The sequence below is a fragment of the Phyllobates terribilis genome, unplaced genomic scaffold, assembly GCF_046119375.1.
Source record: "Phyllobates terribilis strain yellow unplaced genomic scaffold, ASM4611937v1 Scaffold_4__5_contigs__length_816908805, whole genome shotgun sequence".
Lineage (NCBI taxonomy): Eukaryota > Metazoa > Chordata > Amphibia > Anura > Dendrobatidae > Phyllobates > Phyllobates terribilis.
This window is the reverse complement of record NW_027362764.1, coordinates 572,555,729-572,567,420: the sequence shown is the minus strand read 5'-3', so window position 1 is coordinate 572,567,420 and position 11,692 is coordinate 572,555,729.

Here is an 11,692-nt window from a genome sequence, read left to right as displayed (position 1 = left end):
ATTGTAATTGGAGTCCTTTTCAGGACTAGGTTACATCAGTTCCTATCAGTTTTTGCCAGGCAGGTCTGTGCCAGTGCTGTGCAAGTTTTTTTCACAGCATTTGGCTGAATCTAGCAAAGCTAATCCTTTTTGGCCTATTGCAGAGTGTGTTAGTCAGTGGAGTAGCCTATCTGTGTTGCAAGATATACCACCTGTGTATAGAATACCAATTTTTTTACTGCACCTAGTGAAGTAAAATCTTTTGGGCATAGCATCATTCTATTAGTCCATCTATACTGACCTCCATCAGGTTGCAAACTGAATATAATTTTTTTCTGCATCTAGCTCTGAAAAAATATTTGGGCTTCTAGCAGTGTGTGGGACTTGGTCTATTAGTCCATCTATACTGACCTCCATCAGGTTGCAAATTAAAAATAATTTTTTTCTTCATTTAGCTCTGAAAAAATATTTGGGCTTCTAGCAGTGTGTGGGACTTGTTCTATTAGTCCTTCTATACTGACCTCCAGCAGGTTGCAAATTGAATATAATTTTTTTCTGCATCTAGCTCTGAAAAAATATTTGGGCTTCTAGCGGTGTGTGGGACTTGGTCTATTAGTCCATCTATACTGACCTCCATCAGGTTGCAAATTAAAAATAATTTTTTTCTGCATCTAGCTCTGAAAAAATATTTGGGCTTCTAGCAGTGTGTGGGACTTGGTCTATTAGTCCATCTATACTGACCTCCATCAGGTTGCAAATTAAAAATAATTTTTTTCTTCATTTATCTCTGAAAAAATATTTGGGCTTCTAGCAGCGTGTGGGACTTGTTCTATTAGTCCATCTATACTGACCTCCATCAGGTTGCAAATTAAAAATAATTTTTTTCTGCATCTAGCTCTGAAAAAATATTTGGGCTTCTAGCAGTGTGTGGGACTTGGTCTATTAGTCCATCTATACTGACCTCCAGCAGGTTGCAAATTAAAAATAATTTTTTTCTGCATCTAGCTCTGAAAAAATATTTGGGCTTCTAGCAGTGTGTGGGACTTGGTCTATTAGTCCATCTATACTGACCTCCATCAGGTTGCAAATTGAATAAAAAAAATTTCTGCATCTAGCTCTGAAAAAATATTTGGGCTTCTAGCGGTGTGTGGGACTTGGTCTATTAGTCCATCTATACTGACCTCCATCAGGTTGCAAATTAAAAATAATTTTTTTCTGCATCTAGCTCTGAAAAAATATTTGGGCTTCTAGCAGTGTGTGGGACTTGGTCTATTAGTCCATCTATACTGACCTCCATCAGGTTGCAAATTAAAAATAATTTTTTTCTTCATTTAGCTCTGAAAAAATATTTGGGCTTCTAGCAGTGTGTGGGACTTGTTCTATTAGTCCTTCTATACTGACGTCCAGCAGGTTGCAAATTGAATATAATTTTTTTCTGCATCTAGCTCTGAAAAAATATTTGGGCTTCTAGCGGTGTGTGGGACTTGGTCTATTAGTCCATCTATACTGACCTCCATCAGGTTGCAAATTAAAAATAATTTTTTTCTGCATCTAGCTCTGAAAAAATATTTGGGCTTCTAGCAGTATGTGGGACTTGGTCTATTAGTCCATCTATACTGACCTCCATCAGGTTGCAAATTAAAAATAATTTTTTTCTGCATCTAGCTCTGAAAAAATATTTGGGCTTCTAGCAGTGTGTGGGACTTGGTCTATTAGTCCATCTATACTGACCTCCATCAGGTTGCAAATTAAAAATATTTTTTTTCTTCATTTAGCTCTGAAAAAATATTTGGGCTTCTAGCAGTGTGTGGGACTTGTTCTATTAGTCCTTCTATACTGACCTCCAGCAGGTTGCAAATTGAATATAATTTTTTTCTGCATCTAGCTCTGAAAAAATATTTGGGCTTCTAGCGGTGTGTGGGACTTGGTCTATTAGTCCATCTATACTGACCTCCATCAGGTTGCAAATTAAAAATAATTTTTTTCTGCATCTAGCTCTGAAAAAATATTTGGGCTTCTAGCGGTGTGTGGGACTTGGTCTATTAGTCCATCTATACTGACCTCCATCAGGTTGCAAATTAAAAATAATTTTTTTCTGCATCTAGCTCTGAAAAAATATTTGGGCTTCTAGCAGTGTGTGGGACTTGGTCTATTAGTCCATCTATACTGACCTCCATCAGGTTGCAAATTGAATAAAAAAAATTTCTGCATCTAGCTCTGAAAAAATATTTGGGCTTCTAGCGGTGTGTGGGACTTGGTCTATTAGTCCATCTATACTGACCTCCATCAGGTTGCAAATTAAAAATATTTTTTTTCTGCATCTAACCCAGCCAATAGTTTTGGCCTAATACCACAGTTTGGCCACTCAGCTCTGCTCGGTTACCATCCATTGTTTTTTTGTGCAAACAACTCCAGAGTTGTGAATTAGTTAACCACCAAAATGAGTGGAAAAAGGCCTGCTGCTGGTGGAAAGGGGAATAGGCATGTTGGGAAGGGGAAAAAAGGTTGTGTCCGTGGGGTAGGTGCAGAAGAAAGACCATCTTCCAGCCAAACTAAAATGTCTACTTCTTTTAGCGGACAATGTGATAAGATCCCTTTCTTACGGCCACGCCAATTGCTACAAATTCCAGATGAGGCACAAAAACAGCAGGTGCTTCAACGGATATCAAGTGCTCCTTTAAGTGGGCTCTCCTCCACATCAACTTCAACATCACAAATACTCCAGTCCTCAAAGGTGTCACCCAAATCGCACTTGCTTCCTCACAGCTCCAAAATCTCCAGCTGCCCGTCTGAGTATGAGGTAGAACAGATGGTTGAGTCTGCAGAGCTGTTTACTCATACTATAGCCTGGGAATCAGAGGTCGACTCCAGCGCTTCTGTGAATCCAGACGAGGAAATGATCTGCACTGATGCCCAGAATCTTTATGAGTCGGATCCAGGACCAGACGCAGAAGGTTCTGACCATAATGTAGACCCTCATTCCCAAACTGTAACTCCTGTTGGTGGAGAGAATGAGGAAGACGATGATAAGACTCAAATACCTGATTGGAGCGACAACTTTAGTTTTTTGTCAGGGCAGGAACAGGTTGGCTCTGAGGACGACGGGTGTGATAACGCACAGGGTGATGATGATGAGGTCGGAGATCCCACTTACTGTCAACCCACAGTCAGCCAAGAGATGAGGTCAGCAGAGGAGGTGGAGGAAGATGCTAGTGACGACGAGGTCAGGTTGCGCCTTCCTGGACAGAGAAGTAGTACTGGAAGCACGTCAACAACTGCATCCTCAAACACAACTCTGCCTCTCACCACAAGTCGTGGTGGCTCTTCAGGTCGCATGGGTGCTAAGCCTTGCATAGCCTGGGCATTTTTTCAGATCGATAAAGATGACCCAACTCGTGTTATCTGTAACATTTGTCAGCAAAAGCTAAGTAGAGGCCAAAAAATACATAGTTTGAGTACTTCATGCATGAACCGGCACATGGACATGAAGCATAAGTTGCAGTGGGAAGCTCAGTGTGCTACAATGCGGTCTAGCCGGCCGGGCCAACCACCGTCTGCCATATCTTGTGCATCCGCGGCCTCTTCATCCTCTGTGACTGGGGGGACAGCAGTCACACCTGTTTTGGGGCGCAGACCTGCCACCTCTTTACCCGCAACAGCCAGTGTGATTGGCAGGTCATCATTTTCTTTGGAGGTGGTAACACCAGCTGGTCTTGAGCGCTGTCCGACATCGATAGCACCACCTTTGGATCAAGGCAACCTAACATGTCCGCCTGCATCTTCCTCACAGACCGGCAGTTTGCCGGGGACACCCTTATCAACCCCGTCTAAGCACAATAGCCAGCCCTCGGTCCCTCAGATGTGGACAAGTAAAAGACCATTTCCTCCTAGCCATGAGAAAGCTAAGAGGTTGAATTTCACCATCTGCAAGCTCTTGGCTACAGAAATGCTGCCTTTCCGCCTGGTGGACACAGAGGATTTTCGAGACCTTATGTCCGTCGCAGTGCCCCAGTACCAGATGCCCAGTCGGCACTACTTCTCAAAGAAAGGTGTGCCTGCGCTCCACCAGCATGTCGCACACAACATCACCGCTTCTTTGAGAAACTCTGTGTGTGACAGGGTGCATTTCACCACAGACACTTGGACGAGTAGGCATGGACAGGGGCGTTACATGTCGCTGACTGGGCACTGGGTAACTATGGTGACAGCAGGACAAGGGGCTGCTGTCCAAGTCTTGCCGTCCCCACGAGTTGTGCGTCAATCCTCTTTATGTCAAAGTTCCTCCACTGCTTCTGCCTCCTCAACCTCCTCTCGGTCTTCCACCTGCACCCAAAGCCTGTCTGGTCATGCCACAAGCTTTCTAACTGCGCAGAAGGGATCCTGCACACCTCCTTACTATGCTGGCAGTAGGGCTCAACGTCATCAGGCGGTTTTTACATTGAAATGTCTGGGAAATGTGAGTCACACAGCTGAGGAGTTGTGGTCAGCTCTGGAGAACCAATTTCATGAATGGTTGTCTCCACTGGACCTGAAACCAGGGAAGGCCGTGTGCGACAATGCTGCAAACCTGGGTGCGGCCCTTCGCCGGGGCAATGTCACACACGTGCCTTGTATGGCTCACGTGTTGAACCTGGTTGTCCAGCAATTTTTAGCCCACTATCCCAGACTAGATGGCCTTCTGCAGAGGGCACGGTCGCTGTGTGCTCACTTCCGCCGTTCGCATCCCGCAGCTCAGCGACTTACATCTCTACAGAAGTCGTTGGGCCTGCCACTTCACCGGCTAAAATGCGATGTGCCTACCCGGTGGAATTCAACTCTGCACATGTTGCAGCGACTGTGGCAGCACCGACAAGCCCTGGTGCAATACGTTCTGACGTATAGCCTGGGCCAACGAGATTCAGAGGTGGGGCAAATCACGCTGGAGGAGTGGTCTCAGATCAGGGACCTATGCACCCTTCTGCACAGTTTTGAAATGGCGACGAAGATGTTTAGTGCTGACGATGCCATTATCAGCATGACTATTCCGGTGATTTACATGCTGGAGCACATGTTAAACAGAATTCGGAGTCAGGTGGTGGCACAAGAGGAGGTGGAGGAAGTAGAGGAGGAGGAGTTGTATGCGGAAGGGCTAACATCTGCAAGGTCCAGACGGTCGGCAGCACCAGGGCGGCAGGCATGTGAGGGTGGGGGAGATGATTTTACCAGGGCGCATGGTAGCAGCCAAACTAGTGAGGAAGGTGCAGGAGCCCAGGAAGAAGTGGAGGACGAACTGATGGAAGACTCATCAGATGAGGGAGACCTTGATCACATTTCTGTTGTGCGAGGTTGGGGGGAGAGGACAGAGGAAGGAAGCATGATTGTTACCTCGCCACCAACACAACAGGGACTTGGTGCTCCTGGATGCGCAACACACATGAGTGCCTTCTTGCTGCACTACCTGCAACATGACCCTCGAATTGTGAGAATTAGAAATAATCCTGACTACTGGGTTGCCACACTGTTAGATCCCCGGTACAAAAGTAAATTTGCAGAAATTATTCCTGCCATAGAAAGGGATGCACGCATGCAGGAGTATCAGCAGAGACTGTTGCAGAATCTTACATGTGCTTTTCCACAAAACACCAGTGGTTCACGTAGTGAATCTTACAGTTCTAACTTGCCAACCGTGGTCTGTATGGAATTGTTCAATAAAGGGCCCAAAATTAAGATAACATAGATGGGAGAGGTCTCTATGAATAGGAATTCCTAAGTATTTGATACCCTGTGAGGGCCAGGCAAAGGGAAAGTTGGACTGGATGGAATCCTATATGGATTTAGGGAGGGAGACATCGAGGGCCTCAGACTTCGCTGCATTGATTTTAAAATTTTACCATGTAACAAAGTGATCTATTTCAGCCATAACAGCAGGGATGGATATATGTGATTGAGTGATATATACTAGGACATCATCAGCAAATAGAGAGCACTTGTACTCGGTGCCTCCCACCTCAATCCACCTAATATTGGGGTTATGGCGAATTGATGAGAGCAGGTGCTCCGTCACTAGGATGTATAAGAGAGGGGACAGAGGACATCCCTGCCTTGTCCCATTGGTGATTGTGAAAGGTGATGAAAATGTTCTGACGCACCCCCTGGGCCTTGGGACACCCGGAGCCGGACCCTTTTTGGTGGATGCTGGTGGTTGTAGTCTTCGTGGCGGCGATCCGGTTCCGTGGCTCAGGGCGGTCAAACCAGTGGCGGAACTATTTATGTGGTTTTGATGTTTAAATGTCCGACTACGCCACCCGTGGATTGCGGTCAGAGTGAACCGCCGCTACAGGGCAGACCGCTAAGGCTGGTGTTGTGGGTGCAGCAGAGCGTAGCATAACTCCCCACGGGAGGAGTATAGCCTCAGGGCAGTGTATGCGGAGGATGGGGGTGATGGTGCAGGGCAGCAGCAGTAACGACACGGAGTCAGTGATGCAGTTCAGGGCCTTTACTCACAGTTCTTATTATCCAGACCACGTCTGCAGGTAACGGCTGCCCACGTCGTACTGTGCTCACCAGGTGAGGGGCTCAGACAACTCCCAGATAACTTTGGAGCGCTTCACAGGACCCCCTTTGTGTGTCCTTTGTCTGGCCTTTCTTACCAACACTTCTGTCCGGCTGCCTCGGGCCTCCTCTTGGTAAACTTGGCGCCAGTTTCCCTGACCCTATGTGGTGCCTTCCTAGCGGGTGGAGCAAGGGGCTGCGCCACATAAAATGTCAGAGCCTCCGGTTTCTAGCTGAGGGTCGTTTCCTGCCTCCACTAGTTCGGGGACCGGTCTCCCCCTTTGGCCTGACCCCTCCACGCAGGTGGATTCGGGCGTGCGGTGGCGACTCGCCCGTCCGCACCCCTGGGATCCCTTCATTCCTCGTTCCTGGAGCCTTCTCCGCTCCTCTTCCTTCCTTCTCCCTCTTGCAGGCCTGGGCCTCTGTTACTAGGCCCGCCTCCGGAGCAGAGCTCATGCAGAGCCCCTGCTCCCTGCCACTTCTGCTCAGACTTCTCTGCACTGAACTAAGATGGTGCCCACCTTTTATACTCCCTTCTCAATGCACCCAGGAACTGCTTCCTCCCTGCTCCTGCACTGCAGGGTTCCCCTTCCTCAGTGTTCCCTCCCCCCACTCCAGCCAGGGACAGGGACTGTCGTGCCCATCTCAGGGGCATATTGGTCGCCCTGCCCCACGGCAATGTGGTGTAATGCATGCAGGTGTCGGGTCCTGATCCACACTCCATCCTTATCTGAGAGTGAGATATCACACCTCTGGGTGAGGTGCAATACGTCTGTAGCAACCGAGCCCTCGGTGCTACAGTTCCATTTATCTTCAGCCTAGGTGACGTATTGTGATACAGGGCCGTGATTTTGGCTATAAAAGGGTCCCCTAGACCCCTACCCCAAGCTTTTTAAGAGAATCATATATGGCGTGCCAGGAGACTCTATGGAATGCTTTCTCAGCATCCAACGAGAGTATCTACTTACAAATTTTTAACTGCATCTAGCCCAGGAAATACTTTGTGCCTAGTAGCAGTGTCTGCTAGTCAGCGGATTATCCCGGCTGTTAAGCAAGCTACAGCTGTAGTTTGGACACTTAATTTTTTCAAAGGAAATGCTTCGGGACCACGGGATACTTAGTGAAGAGCATCAGGAGGCACCCCAAGGCATAGGGGCTGGGACTGGCACTAGGATGCCTTGCGGTGGACAGCCGAGCTCGATCCTTATAAAAGCTTTTTAACTGCAGCAGCTTTAGTGGACGCTACTGGAGCTGGAATTACGCGGCTGCTGGCATGAGACATGCCCTCCAATAGATCCTTGTAAATGGATTTAAAGTGTATTCATTCAAATTAGAGGGACAATTTAAATTAAAAAGCTTAGAGCTGCCTCCACCACAGGGGGGCTCTCTCGACCCACCAGCGGACAGGCACCAGTATTGGGAGAGGGGGGCTGGCCGTCAGGGTTCACCGCGGCTCTGGCACAAACCCGGCGACACGGAGGTGGCACGGGCAGGAGCGGACTGGCCGTCTCGGCTTCTCACTTTTTGGATTTTAGAAGGGCATGACATGCCTATATCTGTGTCTCCCCCTTCTTTTACTCCTCCACCTCTTTTCTTTTCGCATGACTATATGTACTTGTCACTTTTCCATGTGTTAGTTGTGTCTTCTGAGCAGTTTGTCAGCTTTTGGACACCTTTGAAGGTGTTTTCTATGTGTTTCTATGTGTTTTTGTTTGCCTGCCATTGGTTTTAACGGTGTTCGAAGGTGTTCGACGAACAGTTCGACGAACAGTTCGGCGAACACACGGGTGTTCGACGAACCGAACCGAACTCGAACACTACGGGGGTGGCTCAACACTACTTAATACCTCTGACCACGTTGTTGACAGCAGTGACCTGGGGGTCAGAAATGCTTCCAGGGGCGATCCCCATGCTGTCCCCATGTCATTTGAGCACTGTCACTATCGTTTTGGGCACTTTTTAGGCTTTCTACAGACTGCCGGGGGAGCCGCCGCAAAAATGTTCGGGTCTCCCATAGACTAACATTGGGCTCGTTGCTCGGGTCGAGCACACGAGTATCACAGTGAGCTCGGCCCGAGCTTCGAGCACCCGAGCATTTTAGTGCTCGCTCAACACTATTAGTATTTTAAAGAGTCCACTGAATTTGAGTTTCGTCCTGCCGTGGACAGCACCATTGTATCAAGTCAGATCATCAATTTTCTTCCATTTTTCAGTTTCTTCCACTCAAATTGACTGACCCACAAAGAGCCCTGACCTCTACCCCATTAAGCCACTTTGGGATGATCTGAATGGAGATTGTGAGCTGGGCCCTCTCATCCAATATCTGCGTCTGACTTCAGATATGTTCTTCAGGATAATTGGCCAAATATTCCCACAACCACACTTGAAAATCTTGTTTAACCTAGTTCCCAGAAGAGTGGAAGCTGTTATAGCTGCAAAGAGGGAAAGAACTCCATATTAATGCCTATGGATTTAGAATGGGATGTCAAAAAAGCTCCTATAGGTGTCCCAATACTTTCATCCATATAGTGTAGTTCCAACTTGATTACTCAATTAATAATTGCAAAATTTTGTGACAGAGGTTGACAAAGTTGTATAAAAAGTAGTGTTGAGCCACCCCCGTAGTGTTCGGGTTCGGTTCGGTTCGGTTCGTCGAACACCGGGATGTTCGAGGAACTGTTCGTAGAACTGTTCGTCGAACACCTTAGAACACCGTCGAACACCGTTAAAACCAATGGCAGGCAAACAAAAACACATAGAAACACATAGAAAACACCTTCAAATGTGTCCAAAAGTTGACAAACTGCTCAGAAGATGCTCTCTTTAAAAAAGCCGGCCGGCAATTCAGCAGCGGCATACACCGGTACCCGACAATTTAGACAAGAAGGAATAGAGCATCACACATAGATTAGATAGATAGAAACATGTCAGTCACATATATAAGAAGTACAGTGACAGTGTTGGTTACTGTACTTGTCATTTAGTGTAAAGGATTTATTAAAAAAAATAATAGTGTTTTCGTGCACCGTCTCTTTAAAAAAGCCGGCCGGCAATTCAGCAGCGGTACCCGACAATTTAGAACAGAAATAATAGAGCTTCACACATAGATAGATAGATATAAACATGTCAGTCACATATATAATAAGTACAGTGACAGTGTTGGTTACTGTACTTGTCATTTAGTGTAAAGGATTTATTTAAAAAAATAATAGTGTTTTCATGCACTGTCTCTTTAAAAAAGCCGGCCGGCAATTCAGCATCGGTACCCGACAATTTAGAACAGAAAGATAGAGCATCACACATAGATTAGATAGATAGAAACATGTCAGTCACATATATATGAAGTACAGTGACAGTGTTGGTTACTGTACTTGTCATTTAGTATTAAAATAAAGGATTTATAAAAAAAAAAATTGGCGTGGGGTTCCCCGTAATTTTAGTCTCTAGCGGAGGTTAAGCCGACGGCTGGGGCAGATGTTTGAAGCCTGGGAAGAGGGTAATACCCACGGAGCTTCCCAGGCTACTAATATCAGCCCCCAGCTGAATACCTAGCCTTTACTAGCTATTAAAATGGGGGACCCCCCAAAAAAATGACGTGGGGTACCCCCTATTTTATTAGCTAGCAAAGGCTAGGCAGACAGCTGGGGGCTGATATTAATAGCCCAGGAAGGGTGCCATGAATATTGGCCCCCTCCCAGGCTAGAAACACCAGCCCTCAGCCGCCCCAGAAAAGGCGCATCCTATGGATGCGCCAATTCTGGCACTTAGCCTCGCTCTTCCCACTGCCCTGTAGCGGTGGCAGTGGGGTAATAGGGCTGGGGTTGATGTCAGCTTATAATGCCAGCTGACATCAAGCCCAGGTTAGTAATGACACCCCCATTACTAACCCCATAGTAATAGTTAAAAAAAAACACAAACACCCAGAATAAAGTCCTTTAATTGAAATAAAGACACAATTCTTTATTGTTCTAAATTAAACCATACTTACCGTCACGCCCATTCCAGCTGAAGCCAACGATCTCCTGCAATAAAAGTAAAATAATAAACCAACCTCATCCTTACCTTTCCATGGTTCCCACGACAGCTTCAGCTCTGCTACATCGAGATGACAGGCTGGACCGCAGCAGAACGCTGCCATCCAGCCTGTCATCCCGCAGACACTGAGAAGCGCAGGCTTGCTTGCGCTCCTCAGTGTCTCGTTGTGACGCATAAAGATGAGCCGAGGTCATGTCCAATGAACTCGGCTCACCTCATGCACGTCACTGACAGCGTGGGAAAATTCTCCTGCACTCAGCGCTTCAGCACTCAGCGCTGTCAGTGACGTGTATGAGTAGCACAGTAGTTTTTAACTTTGGCGGCAAGATCAGTGAATGGTCGCGGGTCAATCACCATGGTGTTACAAAGGTCCGGACATTTGTGTTAAAAATCGCTGATTGGCCGCTGGCGCTGCCCGCGACCAATCCCCGATTTGGGCGCCAAATTTAAATATCGGCCGCGACCAATCACCCATCTTGGCTTCACATTTAAACACCGCTGTACTGATTGGTCGCGGACGCTATTTAAATGTGGCGCCAAAATCGGTGATTGGTCGCGCCCAGCGTCGGCGACCAATCAGCACAGCGGTGTTTAAATGTGGAGCCAAGATCGGTGATTGGTCGCGGCCGATATTTAAATTTGGCGCACAAATCGGTGATTGGTCGCGGGCAGCGCCAGCGACCAATCAGCGATTTTTAACACAAATGTCCGGATCTTTGTAACACCATGCGGATACTGTGGGGACATCAGCGGCTAGGGTGTCAAGGGAGGACCGGGGAGCGGAGCTGCGGGTCGGGATACTTCTGCTGTGAGCAGTCGCTCATCTCCCGGCTTCTCGCAGCAGAAGTATCCGACCAGGCAGCGGCGCTGCCCGGTCCTCACCAATACGATTCGCTGATTTGTCGCGCTCTCCGCACACGACCAATCAGTGATCTTGGCGCTAAAGTTAACCACCGCTCTGCTGATTGGTCGCGGACGCTGCCCGCGACCAATCACCGATTTGGGCGCCACATTTAAATAGCGGCCGCGACCAATCAGCGAGCTTGGCGCCAAATTTAAACAACGCTCTGCTGATTGGTCGCGGACTCCAGCCGCGACCAATCAGCGAGATTGGCGCCAAATTTAAACCCCGCTCTGCTAATTGGTC